The sequence below is a fragment of the Neopsephotus bourkii genome, unplaced genomic scaffold (assembly GCF_033783945.1).
Source record: "Neopsephotus bourkii isolate Nb327-2 ecotype Australia unplaced genomic scaffold, CSIRO-AGI_Nbou_v1 NB_196, whole genome shotgun sequence".
Lineage (NCBI taxonomy): Eukaryota > Metazoa > Chordata > Aves > Psittaciformes > Psittacidae > Neopsephotus > Neopsephotus bourkii.
In genome coordinates, this window is record NW_026900709.1 from 9,279,973 (window position 1) to 9,293,767 (window position 13,795).

Below are 13,795 nucleotides of genomic sequence, written 5' to 3' on the forward strand. Positions count from 1 at the left end.
AAAAAAAAATTGCCAAAATTATGCTTAATGCTTCTGTAGTTCTCTGTGGTTATCACAGTAGCAATAACAAAAATGTTCTCTTCTGTAGTTCTTGGTTTAACAGCTCATAAAATGGTTCTGAGTGTTATCAAAATGCTTTTTTGCTATCAGGCTTTATCATTTATTTAATTAATTATTATCCTAAATACATTGAGTACACCAAAACAAACACTGTTCATGTTGCCACTCAGGTTTCATGTGTGGAGGTAATTCAGCATGGAACAAGCCAGCAAATATTAAGCTAATAGCAACAGGAAGGAAACTGCTCTGGGTCATTTTTGCCAAGTCAGCGAGTATGATCTGTACGTGACTGTTGCCTGAACTGTACAGCATCGTGCATATCACTGTCATTGCAGGGGGAGGGGAGAGGGAAGCAGTGTCATCGTTGCCAGACAGTGATCGGCTGAACCACTGCCAAGTGTTTCCTTTGGCAAACTCACCTTCTGTCTGAAGTTAAAACAGCAACAGAATTTTTGTCTTCATGACTTGCAAATAGATCTTGCTGACAGGCCTTGTGGTACAGCACGTGGTGCTGTGGGATGGTTCCGTGGTAATGTGTCAGCCAGCTTCTTTCAAATGTCAGCAGCCCAACACATGTTACAAAAAGTAGCAAATATTACTAATTCATTGGAGAACATATATGTGAAAGTTGTGCATTTGTAAAGGAGATGTGCACCTATGTTGATCTGGGGGGTATGTGCATGTGTACAAAGAAGAAAAATGAGTCAGGTATGTTTAAATTGCAGAACCAAAACTCAGAACAGTTTTAAGAAGGCAGTGTGTCATTCTCATTTTCTAGGCATAAGGCAATTCATACTCATTTTCATGCCTTTTCTAATGTGCTTGAGAATTTTGTTACCAGTATTTCTGCTTGTAGTTGCACTGGTTTTATAGGTGAGCTTTCTCACATATATAAAGATTCAGAAAACCTTTTCTTTAGGGATGCTGTAGTTGTAAAGTCAACCAATTTTATTTTCTTACTGGTAGTATTATTGAATTTCTGAGTTGCAGTAGCCTCTAGAGACATATTTAGGTATGTAGACTGGTTTTGCCTATATACACTAGCTTACATTTATCAGAGTTACACTGCAATTTGCCTAATTCCCAGGGTGTGTTTATCCTTCATACCTGTCATTCCTCTCCAAAGTTTTGTAAGTTTTATTAAAAAAAAGAAGCCTGGGGTAATCAGCAAATACTGTCAACTTGGTGTATATTTCCTCCCTTGGAATTCTTGATAATTATAAAATATCATGCTGCTATGCACCATAGATGCCGCCTGTTTAAACTGTCTATTTTGAAGAACAGCGGTTCAGTACTACTCTATTTCTAATTCACAGACTTTGCCATTTATCTTGCAGGTATTGATTTTCAGTAGCAGTCTTTTACAATGGACTTTATAGCTCATTGGAAAACTAAATCATTCATGGTTATCTACTGACAAGCACAGTGATCACCAGCTGTCATGCACTTTCTTTCTTTCTTTCTTAATTTTTTAACTTAGCACAACCTTTGTGAATGTAGATCTCTGTGTTTGTATACATATTGTTTTTTTCACTTTTTCACTGTAAAGTGGTAAGGGCACTATGTAGAAGTCTGTAAAAAGCCTTTTACCAGAAGATAATTTTGTATGAGTAGAAGCTAAATCCAGTTGACCCATAATGCATGTACCATCCAAAGTGCCACCGTTTTTCATCCAGTGCAGGAACAGAATATTAGAAGAGCTTTTTGTCCCTTCCTACTAAAGCTATCATTTGGCTTATGGATCAATCAGGAAATCTATGCACTTCACTCACTAGAGGACTTGTCAAGGACGGTAGACAGTAAAATCTCTGAGGTGCAGCACTTAATCTCATTGCCTTCAGTAGTACCGAGGGGACCCTGCAGCACATGCCAGGGGCCACTGTTCATGCTTGCGTTTGTTCACAGAAGGTGGGCATAAAGAGCTGTGGTCTCAAGAGAAAACTTCTTTCGATCCACCTGTTCATCTGCAATGGCAGTCAGATACAGAAACATTTTTCTGAATATTGCCAGAAGGTGGTTGCTGATTTAATTTCAGTTGCCTGAAAAATAGAAGTTTCTGCCTAGGAACTTAATACAGTAACTATCAGAACAGGAAAAAATGGGGTAAAATACGTTAACTACAAACATGTTTGAAGGAACACCCCCTACAGTTTTTCTGAGAAGAGCCTCTCTTATGTATGAAAATATATTTAAAATCTCAGCTAATCCCTTTCTTATATAGTTAACTTTGACAGTTTTCAATTCTGAAAACATCTGTGATGCTCCAGATGAAACATCAGTGTTCCCATTTTGTTTGTGAAAGTGCTCTGATGACTTGTTTCTTTCCACATGTGGTACTTTCAAATGAAGCACAGCTCAGACCCTGATTTTTATTGTTTGTTGTTTTTTTTTTAAGAAATGCCTACGTCAGGTATATCTTACGTTCTTGACAGAGTTGTGTGATTTAGTTTAAAATGCTTCCCTTCTGTTTCTCCTAGAAACATTAATAGTTCTAAAAATGCTGTGGATGTATGTCTAGTACTTACCAGTTCACGCCCCAATTTTAATTGTCTTTGTTCCTTAGGACTTGCTTATTATATAGGAAAAATTAATTGGGAAATGATTGCCCTAACTCCTTGGATATATGCCTTTATTTCTCAGTTAGAGTGCCTTTTTGTTTCAACAGTTCAGCCAGAAAGGGACATTCTAAGGGCAGAATGAAGGGTTCCAAGCAGAATGGTATTGCAGAATAGGTGCTTTCTTCTTTCCTGGTCTTTTCACAGCACCAGCAAATAGTTTTGTTAGAACAGGACAGGCATGATCAGACTGTCACAGTCTGAACCTGAGTTGCTGGATCCAAAGGTGACATCATGTTTGTCCTGGCATCAGTTCCTAAAAGCTCTTGCTCAGTTACTCATACTCTTCTGTCTGAAATGCATAGTTTGAATCGAGTTTTTGGCTGGTATTACTTAAAATGTTCTTGTTCATAGCAGAAGGGGAGACAGCATTATAGGAACTTCCCAAATTGGTATCTCCAATTTGAAATGGATATATACAAAAAGATGTTGTTTAAGCAGAGCTCTTTTTTAGCACTCTAAAATGTCTTTAATTAACTCCTTAACATGTAAAATCTTGCATAATAATTGCATTTCAAGTTCTGTAAGACTTCAAAATCAAGTTCATAAAGGCAGTGAAAATGAAAGTTAACATTAGTGTGGTCCCCATTGTGTGTTTATTGTAATGTAATCTTAAATTTTATACTCTTTGGCTTCTGCCCCAGAACTTCACCCTCTCTATCAGTTCTTCTCTACACTTCCCTGATTTGTCGTTTCATGTCATCCATTTTGTGTACTGAATTAAGAGAGGATGCCTTGTGATCACATCATGGAAGGCCGAAAGCTAGGATTTATCTTGCGAGGCAAACTTCACAATCGTTGTCTGCATCTCCCTATAAAGTACATATACTCTCCAGAAAAAACAACAACAACAACAACAACAACAACAAAACAACTAGAAACTCCAAAGTGTTCTACCTTGGCTTGAAACGAGAGCAGCACTACATGATACAAATTTAGTCAGACAGCCAGGGACCTGTCAATCTGCACAAAAGCAGAATCAGCAACTTCTCATATTCTATCATCATAGAAAATAATCAGCAATTCATATGCTACCTTCTGAGTTTGTTATGGCCTCAGGGGTAATCAAAGATCATAGCATCTCTTTTAGCTTTCACAGTAATGAAATATTTTGCATCTAACTAGCCCATGATTGGTTTATAAATGCTAGTTCTTGCCTTCATATTTTAGAGGACACATGGGTTAATGTGGTCTACTTACTGCTTCAGTTTCTATTTCTCTTCAAGTAGGTTTATGCTGATTCTTTATATGAGAGTTCCCTCCATCTCCTTGCGAAGTGGACCAGAAAAATTTTACATCTGTCAGTGAAGGTGAGCCAGCTGGAATGGGCTACAGGAAGGGAAAGAGGAGCTGACTACTAACTTAGTCAGAAATCTCCAGCTTTAGCCCTGCCTAGAATAAGTATCCCTGGCCTACCCCCAAGACAACGACAGGGAGGGACTAATTTGCTCTTTCCTATTCTGCGTTTTCAATTACGTCCCTCATTTTTGTTTGCTACCTATCTAGATCTCATTTGAAGGGCCCAGTAGTTAGCCAAGGCAGAACCGGAGGTCTGCAGATAAGAGCACAAGGCACTTGTACCACCGGCTTTACTTTGCCAAGTGCCTCTTCCGTGTTTGGCACAGCACCGCCACTCGGGAGCTTTCTCTTTCCTTAGCAGGGTCTGAATTCATCCACTTAACACCCTGCTGCAGTGCCAGAATATGCTCTGGAGCTCAGGATTGTTTACAGCAGGAGCAGATTACAGATGCAGCCAACTGGATGTTGTGAACCCATTATCTACTGTCCTCTTTATGCAAGTAGCCTGTCCATGTGCTGTGATTTCCTTTTTTCCCTTTTGTGAAGTGCTGGAGGGAATTGACGTACTCTGCTCTTCTCCCTCTGAAACACTCTGCAGGTCAAGTTTTGTATGAGCTACACTTTATGTTTATTAACAGCACAGAAAAGAAAATTAAGCAGTTAAATTAGTTGTTTTGGGGGTAGTTGGGTATTCGTTTTGGTTTTCTAGTTTGTTTTTCTTTTTTATAATCAAGAAATAGCAATATTTTTTAACAGACATTTTGTACCCTTTTTTTATAGTCATACAGGCATAAAAGGCACTTCAGGTGCTTCAAGAACTTGAAAACATTCATATTTCACTTTTAGTTATTGTAAATATAATAATTTGTATTTTCCAAGTCACAGCCAGACTAATCCAATTGACAACATGAGGAATCAGCCTCTTACCTTTATTAAAGGGAATAAAAGAGAATAATAGTTGTTTTCCCAGAGGTGAGGAAAGCAGAGGTTCAGGAACAACATAATAAAGCCCAAATTCTGGCAGCGCAGACCTCTGCTTGGTGTCTAGTCTTTGCTTTCTTCTTTGACTCTCTTCTCGCTCATGCTTGGCTGCAAAGCCCCATTACCCTCCGTGTCTTCCTCTTTCCAGTTTTCTGTAGTCCCTTTTCTTTGTGACCTTAGACTTTTTGTACCAAGCCAGGAATTCCTCCATGTCTTTCATGGCTTTGATGCAAACCAGCAGAGACTTCTTTCAACTGTGGTAGAAGTTTTTGAAGAAGTCTTCTCAGCCCTGAAAAAATGCTTATTTAAGGTGGTGTATTTTTCCCATAAAATACTCGAGCCATTTCAACTGAAACTTTCAAAAAAGATTGAGCTTGAAGCAAGCACCTGATAAGTTACACTGAGTTAGATATGGGGCGGGGAGTGGGTGGAATTACTGCCAAAGCAGCGAGATGTCAATCGGTCTTTGACAGCTTTTATAGTCCGTGATATTTTAACAAAGATGCAGGTTCCCCAGTTTCTGTCAGGAATCTCTTAAAAGGGCAACTATTTTTTTTAAATTGGAGAGTGTAAATAAGTACTTTTCTGCCTTGTTTCTAGTCCTTCATGCATATTATTCTCAGGAAACAAAATCATGCTTAAAGTAAAACAGACTGACTTTGGGAGAATATCTTCAAACATGAATTATAATTTAAAGTTTCCTGTTGCTCTGTATTTTTCTCTAACAGGAATTGGATGGATGAGCTTCCACAGCTTGGGTTTTGAAAAACAGTTCCTAAATTGCTGCAATGTGTCCATTATTGTCCATATAAGTAATTACATCATCAGCCTAATTCTTTAAAGAAATACAGTTTCTGCATACAAATTTTCCTATTTTCTGAGTCTTCCAGAAAATTTGTTCCTTTGCTATGTGTTTTTTTTGGTGTTCTTTTTTTCTTTCTTTACAGAAAGCTTGGAGTTAGTCTCTCAACACTTCATCAGTCTTTATGTCTTTTACTGGTCAGCATAGGAAAAACTAAGAATTGTTTATCTTCATTGAATTCCTTTCTTGTCAAGTTAGTAGTAGCTTATGACACAAGGAAGATGGTTAAAGGAAGCCATAAATATTTTAGATGTTAGACTGCTGATGGATGTTTTGCAAACAGACTGAGAGAAAAGCATCTCCCCTCAAAGCAAGCAGCCGCTTGTAGCTTAAGGCAAACAAGGCACATGTTTTGCATCACTGTGCTTATAAAGGTTTTGCTAGTTTCTAATTATAAGTTTTCTCCTAAGCAAAGTTCCAGAGCATGTGTAGAGAAATCTAATTCTCCATGTGTCTGATGAATACAGAAGTGGTTGCTTTTGCAATATCCTGGCTGTACATGGTGGGCTTTCCTGCTCTTCCTTAGAACATCATCCAACTGTTCCATCAAAAACTAAGAATTACTGAAATGTTATTAATTAATAAATTATAAGGTTAAGCTATGAATTAATTCTTGTTTGTGAAGATTTCTTGTTTGTGAATTTCTTTCTGAACATGGGTATAGCTAGTGGTCTTTTAATCATAGAACAAGAGTCATAGAATGGTTAGAGTTGGAAGGAACCTTGAAGATCATGTGGTTCCAACCTCTCCTGCCATGGGCAGGGACACCTTCCACTAGACCAGGTTGCTCAAGGCTGCATCCAGCCTGGCCTTGAACACTGCCAGGAATGGGGCATCCACAACTTCTTTGGGCAACCTGTTCCAATGTCTCACCACCTTCTTAGTGAAGAAATTTTTCCTAATACCTAGTTTAATCTACCTTCTGTCTCCAGCAGTTTCCCACCCCTCTTGTGTTGTGGGTCCCAGAGGAAAATGCAGTACTCTGGGGGAGAGTCTCACAAGAGCAGATGGGGTGAATCACCTCCCTTGACCTGCTGATACTGATCTAATCTAGATACAGGCAATTTTATGACAATTTAAAAGTATTGTATAGCAATTTAAAGTTGTAGTGTGAAATGTATCTTTGGTCAGCATACCGGAAAAACAATGGTAGACAGGTAGAAGCAATGAACAGCTCATTTCAACTACCAAAGCAATGCTGATTTGAAGATCTGTGCTTTTCAAACTGGTCTCTGTATTTAATCTGCCAGGTTTCACAATAAGATACCACAAACTTCAGCTGATTCCCTAAATTAACACTAGGGAAAAAGGATCACATTTCCTGCTTCTGTATTTATTAGAAGAGACAGGTTTCTATCTTGCTTTGTGTCTCATTTACTTATATTTAAAGGAAAAGAAAAAACAACAAACCCCAAAACAAACCAAAAAACAACCACAAAAACCCCATCACACTAAAACCCAACAACAACAAAGAAACCCCACAACAGACTTTGATGCTACATTAAGTTTCAGTACACATTTAATTACAAAAACTGTTTAGATTCATATCTAAATGCAGTGCTTTATAATCAAAGGCTGTGTAGTGTGTGGTACTGATTTAAAAAAAACAACAACAAACAACCAGATCATCAATAGTGATTTTTAGATGCAGAAAACCTGTTATTCCTTACTATGAAGAGTAGATGATAGCTGTCCGCTAGCATACTTATGCAATTCTCAGTTCTGATTTGCTTTTCATTTTCAGACATTTTATATGTTTATATTCAAATGTAAATATATCTTTATTGTTTTCCATTATGTGGAAAGAAACAATATAAATTCATTTCAGAAGACTAGGCTGCTTGTGTCTTTTTTTCTTTCCTGTTCACAGAATTAACCAAGGCTGTTCATTTGTCCCTAACCTCTCCTTTGCACAGTTCAGTACTGTAAAGGCAAGTCAAATCTACTTAATGGGACATCATTCATCTTTGTGTTGTTGGTGTTCTGGAGTAGGTTGGGAGCAGGAAAACTCAGCAAAACCTAGAGCAGACCCTGAAGAAGAAAAGAGTCATATCTAAGGACCATCTCAAAGATGAAAACAAAAATCAGTGATCTTGTTTATCTTGCATGTTACTTAAGTTGTTTTTCTCAGTACAAACTCCTAGGCTTGAGTCTTTTGGCAGGATTCTACTGAAAGGTAATTTTTCAAATTGTTTTACCTGTTTGTGTTATTTTACTGTCAGATGGTATCAGGTAGTGTAACAAGAATAGGTTTGCTTTCACAGTATGCTATTGATTTGATTTTCAGCAAGTCTCAAACTGTAGGATGTTTTTATTTTTTGCTTGCTCTGGAGCAAGATATTTTTGGTAGTGTTTTTTCATTTAGCTGAACACAGCCCCTTGTTCTGAATAACAGCCTTAATAACAAATAGCAGTTATACAGCATCTTCCATCAGATGATTTTTAAGAATGGTAAACATGTTATTTAGAATGTGTTCGGCCTTTCTTGAAGTTGAAAATATTTTTATATAAAATATATTTTTATATTTTTATTATTATATTTTATAGATGAATAATGTAAGACAGGTAAAGTGATTCATGTGCAGCTAAACTTGTGAGCCGGCATAGCCACAAAGGGGAGGGAAGCTGTCGTATTCTTTAGTGCTAGTTTAGCCATTGGGGTTGCACTTTGTTCTTTTTCTCAGTTTTGGTTTCTCATGATCCTGAAAGTGTATCTTACAGATACAAAGTCTTACACTAAGGTAGAGGAGTAAACTGGATGGACTAAAAAAGAAGCTGATGATTACTTAAGGCAGATTCACCTTAGTATCAAAATAGCATTAAACTTCAGATACTTGCTTTTTTCTTCATTCTCCATTTGCTTTGGGGGCAATTCTCTTTTACCCCAAAATACTTTCAGCAGCTTTCTGATTATTTCACTTTAAAAAATCTCAATTTTCTAAGCCAGAAATTATTTTTAACATGCAATATATATATCCATGGATGAAGTGAAGGGAGGAGCAGGGCTATTACCAGTACCAAAAAAAAAAAAGAATTAAAAGCTGTTTTCTCAATTCTCTCTTGATCTCTGTGCTTAATCATATCACATTACACTGGAGAAGAAAGTGGTGGGGACAGATTACAGTCATTTACCCGATTTATTTATTTTATGTATGTATATATGTATATATAAAAAATATTTTTTTTAATATCGGAGTTTCTTGGTTTAAGCCAGAGAAGAGCAAAAGATTAGAAAATCTCTGGTTTTGTTTCATTTGAACAGTGTATCTTGTTTTTCCTTTTGCTTACCTTGGTCTAAACTGTGATTTTGGACTGATTTTGAAAGAAACAAAAGTTCTACTGAGAAGACTGGGATTCATCCTTGTCCTCCTGAGCAAAGTCTTGCAAATTAGACTTTTGAAGTGAAATCTCTACTGAAAATGGTCTTTGCTTCAACATAAGTTTCTCAGTTTGGTGCTGTTTCAGCCACCTCTCATCTCCCTCTCCTATGCTGGGTCAGAAAACATCCTAAGATAGAGGACATGTGATGGTGAAATTATTTGTGCTAGCACACAAGATGGATAAATGGGCATGTCAGTAAAGATTTAGGGCTGCACTTCCCAAGTCGATGCTGAGGCAGGAAGATTAATGCATTTCTTATTAAAACAAAAAAGATGTAATTAAGTAGGTAAAGAGAAAATATATTTGAGCATATTGTTCTACCTTTTAGTACCTACGCTTCAATGGCATATTAAAAATCAATGGCATATTAAAAAACTGAAAAGGAGTTGGAGAAAATCTACCAAATGAATCGAGACTTTCATAGTGAAAAGCCAAAGGAAGTTACTTGGTTTGTTGAAGAGAAGGTATGCTGGTTTTGGTTGGGATAGTTAATTTTCTTCGTAACAGCTAGTATGGGACTGTGTTTTGGGTGTGCACTGGAAGCGGTGTTGATAACACAGGACTGTTTTCATTATTGCTAAGCAGTGCTTAGACAGAGTCAAGGCCTTTTCTGCTTCTCACACCACCCCACAGCAAGTAGGCTGGGGGTGCACAAGAAGCTGGGAGGGGACACAGCTGTGACAGCTGACCAAAGGGATGTTCCATACCATATGGTATTGTTCTTAGCATATAAAGGCTGGAGGAAGAAGGAGTAAGGAAAGGTGTTCAGAGCGACAGTGTTTGTCTTCCCAAGTAATGGTTAGGCATGATGGAGCCCTGCTTTCCTGGAGATGGCTGGAGATGGCTGGAGATGGCTGGAGATGGCTGCCCTGGAGATGGGGAAGTAGTGAATGAATTCCTCCTGCTTTACTTGTATGCACAGCTTTTGCTTTGCCTATGAACCTGTCAATTTTCTTCTGTTATTCTTTCAATTCTCTCCCCTGTGTCACTGGGAGTGGTGGGGAAATCAAACAAGTGGCTATGTGGGGCTTAGTTGCTGGCTGGGGTTAAACCACCACAGGAGGTTATGAGCTGATCCGATTGCTGTTGTACAAGTGGATACACACTCGGATAGTTGTGGTTAGGGTGACCTCTAATAGAAAAGCACAACTACATGGAGTGGTTTGTAATAGACACAGTTAAGTACTGCTTCCCCAGTGATGTAAATTAACCTAGTTGGAAATATTTCAATCAAGCTGTTGAGTGGTTTTTTTCCCAAAAAAAATTTAGGCTCTGGTTGACCACAAAACTACTGGATTTCATAATAGGAGGAGACAAAATTCTCCAGTGAACAGAACTGTTTCATGACTTTTTTTGTGAAATCAGGTATAACGGTTCCTCCTGGCCTAAAACAAATCTGTAAATTGCTGCAGGCATCACTTGTTGTATTCTGTGTGATTGTGAATACAGGCATGCAGAGAGAAATCATCCCCTTTTTCATTTTACCATGCAAGCTGTAAAGTTCTACTGTAAAAGGGGAACATTCAAGGGGGTAGCACACCAAATGGCTCTGCATTATGCCATGGGACTGGACATAAAAAAGCAGGGAGAAGTCTAACTGCTAGTGAGCAGAGACGTCTCCCAAGTCCAGCACTCCAGCCCTGCAGCTGTTAACAAAAATAATGTGTAATTCACAAAAACAAGATTGGCTGAGCCTTAATTTCTAAAAGGAAAATTTGAAAGCTGAATTTATTAATATTTCATCTCTTTAAAGATACAAGTGTTTAAAAGATATAAAAGTGTGAAAGTATTAAAGATATCTGAGTGCCCTTTTAGTTGTCTTGTACTAAAAATGAATTATGAACTCCAAAACTGTCTTTCCTCTTTTATTTTTCAAGTACTCTCCGTTATTTCAACAGCTCTTCATGGGTAGCTGCAGCATCTGACCTGTTAGCAAGTGAATTGCAGCAAGATTTTTGTTTTGTTTTAAAATGCCTCCAGGCTGATTTCACTGACTAGTAGTAGTGTGTGAAGGTCACAGGCACCACAGCCACTGTTTTCCTCGGGGAGGCTAGAACTTGCTGCCAAACTGGTCAAGAGGGGGAGAGACAAAGGCAGTGAGAAGTTGCATTCAGAGAGATTTGCCTTCAGAGTACAATGTTGTTATTGTATTTTGGGAGCCATGTGGAAGGGAAGGGAGATGCTAGTCCCTGTGGTGTGAATGCTTTCTTAGTTGATGATTGTCTTTTTGCACCCAAGGAAAGACATCTATTCAGAATTAAAAAAAAAAAAAAAAAAAAACCAAAATCATGGACTCCAAGTGTGGTTGGGTTTGATTACAGTGAGAACCAGATTTTGTGCTCTATGCAAATGTGCTATGTGCAAATACATTAAGGGAGCCTGTTAAACAACAAAATGTGGTTGAAGCAACCCTTGGATAGACCACAGGATTATATTAAAAAACCCTATAATGCTGTAAATCAATTATTCTTTCTGTTCTAATTAAACATTCTCACAGTTCTCTGAATCAGCTGCTGGGCATTTGGTAGAAGCCCTCTCCAGGCTTGGTTGAGCTCCAGGCCATTTATATCTTCCTGTTTATTTCAAACTCCAAAATGTTGTAAATATCATAGATAGAGGTATGGGGAGGTGGTGGTTGGACAGCTGCAGGCTCATTGTAGAGAAATACATCCCTGTGGGAACATGCTCTGTGCGAGTCAAGGAGGGCCAATATACAGGGAAAATTGGAGGCATTCCTACAAGGAAAGGAAGTTGCACAACCTAGGATCATTTAGGTGGAAAAGACCCTTAACATAATTAAGTCAATTTAACACTACCAAGCCGACCACTAAAGTGTGTTCCTTAGTTTTGCGTCTACATATCTTTTAAATACCTTCAGGGATGCTGACTCAACCACTTCCCTGGGCAGCCTGTTCCAATGCTTTACAACCCTTTCAGTGACTAAATTCTTCCTCATATCCAATCTAAACCTCCTCTTGCACAACTTGAGGCCATTTCCTCTTGTCCTGTCATTTGTTACCTGTGAAAAGAGACCAACCATGTATCTTGCTATGACCTCCTTTCAGGTGGAGCTGAATTGGTAGAGCTGACCCAAACGTTCCTGGTGATGCAAAATAAGCAAGGAAATGTATAACAGCATAGCATTGATTTGAACAGTAAATTACCCTAAGCATTAGCCAATTGAGAAATATGTTCCCTGTGGAGGCAGAAGCAGCGCAAACGTGGGGAGAACAGATCTTCTTAGTTTGCATTGGCAAAAAATCACAGAACTTAATTTAGATGCTGCTCCTGCACTGGTAATTTATATGTTCCACTGTTTTCTTCCTTTGATTGCTAGAGGGAAATATTGGATTATAGTATCAGTTTGTTCCACATATAGTTTAAAATTTTATCAGAGTAAAACAACACAGTATGCTGTAGGGCTGCTCTCAGGGTTTTTTTGGTTTTGGTTGTTGGTTTGTTTGGGTTTTTTTTTCATAAACTCCTTAATGCCCAGTGGTTAAGTGATACTCCATTAAATCTTTTATACCCACTTACCAGTATTCTATTTACAAATACTTGTCTAACAGGCAGCTCTACATTTAACCCAAAAGTTGCATCATGATGAGAGGTAGCTGAACTGAGGGTATAAATTCCCAGTCACAATATTAAACCTCACTCAGATTTAAGGTAATTCTGCTGTTATAAGAAGACAGAGCTTTTGGGTGTAGATTTTTGTTGGAGCAGTAGGAATAGCATGTATGATACTTGCTTAGCATGCTTCAGTAGCTAAGCATATCAGAAAGAGAATGAAACCTTAGAAATCAGTTCATTAGTTAAAAATGGCAAATGTAAATCAGTGCAGTATCACTACCTAAAACGTGTAACTAGCAATTTAGTCCTGAATACTAGGCAAGCACATAAAGCTTAATCTCAGATAAGCATCTGGGTTTAGCTCAACTTCTAAATCAGAGTTTGCAACTGAGCAAAAACTAATACAAATATTCTGGATTCCCAACATCACAAAAAAAGCAGCTTTTCTTGCGATGTAGTGTCACCTCACTTAAACAAAAGATTTAGAAATGATGCCTACCTTTCTGTTTGCAGCAGCTTACCTCTTGACAGGATTACTGCAGTTTATATCCAAGGCTTACAAATTGGTGTTTGTGCTGTCTGCTGTGGGTAAAAAGATCTTTTAAAATAACCAGAACTCCAGTTACACTGAAAGAGGATTGTTGCGTTTTTTTCTTCTTCTTCATGTGCCTACTTTGATGTCTCTTACTACGTTATGGAAAACATAAGCTTTTGGGTGGCATATTTTTGCCAGGCAAATTAATAGAAACTTCAATAAGAATAGTATAAGCGGACACCTCATACTGTAAGTGTCATCATAATTCCTTTTTAAAGATAAATCCTTTTTTACAAAGCTATTTGTAGGGGTCACTAAACATGTGAATAAGGATGTTTTAATTGAAATATTTACCAAAACGCTTTTCAGAAAATCCTTGCCAAAAAGATACTTGTGAGGTAAGTGAGGTGAGGAAGGTTGCTAATGGTGAAGTTTTCCAAGGTAGTGAGGACAGCGAAAGACAAAACATTGTGAAAGATCTTAAAGAGA

The 13,795-nt window shown here is 38.0% G+C and overlaps 1 protein-coding gene across 9 annotated transcripts in view; it reads left to right on the forward strand.

The window, feature by feature from the left end:
* ZNF385B (zinc finger protein 385B) overlaps positions 1–13,795 on the forward strand; it is a 169,008-nt gene that overhangs the window by 113,833 nt on the left and 41,380 nt on the right. The gene's annotated exons all lie outside the window — the stretch shown is intronic.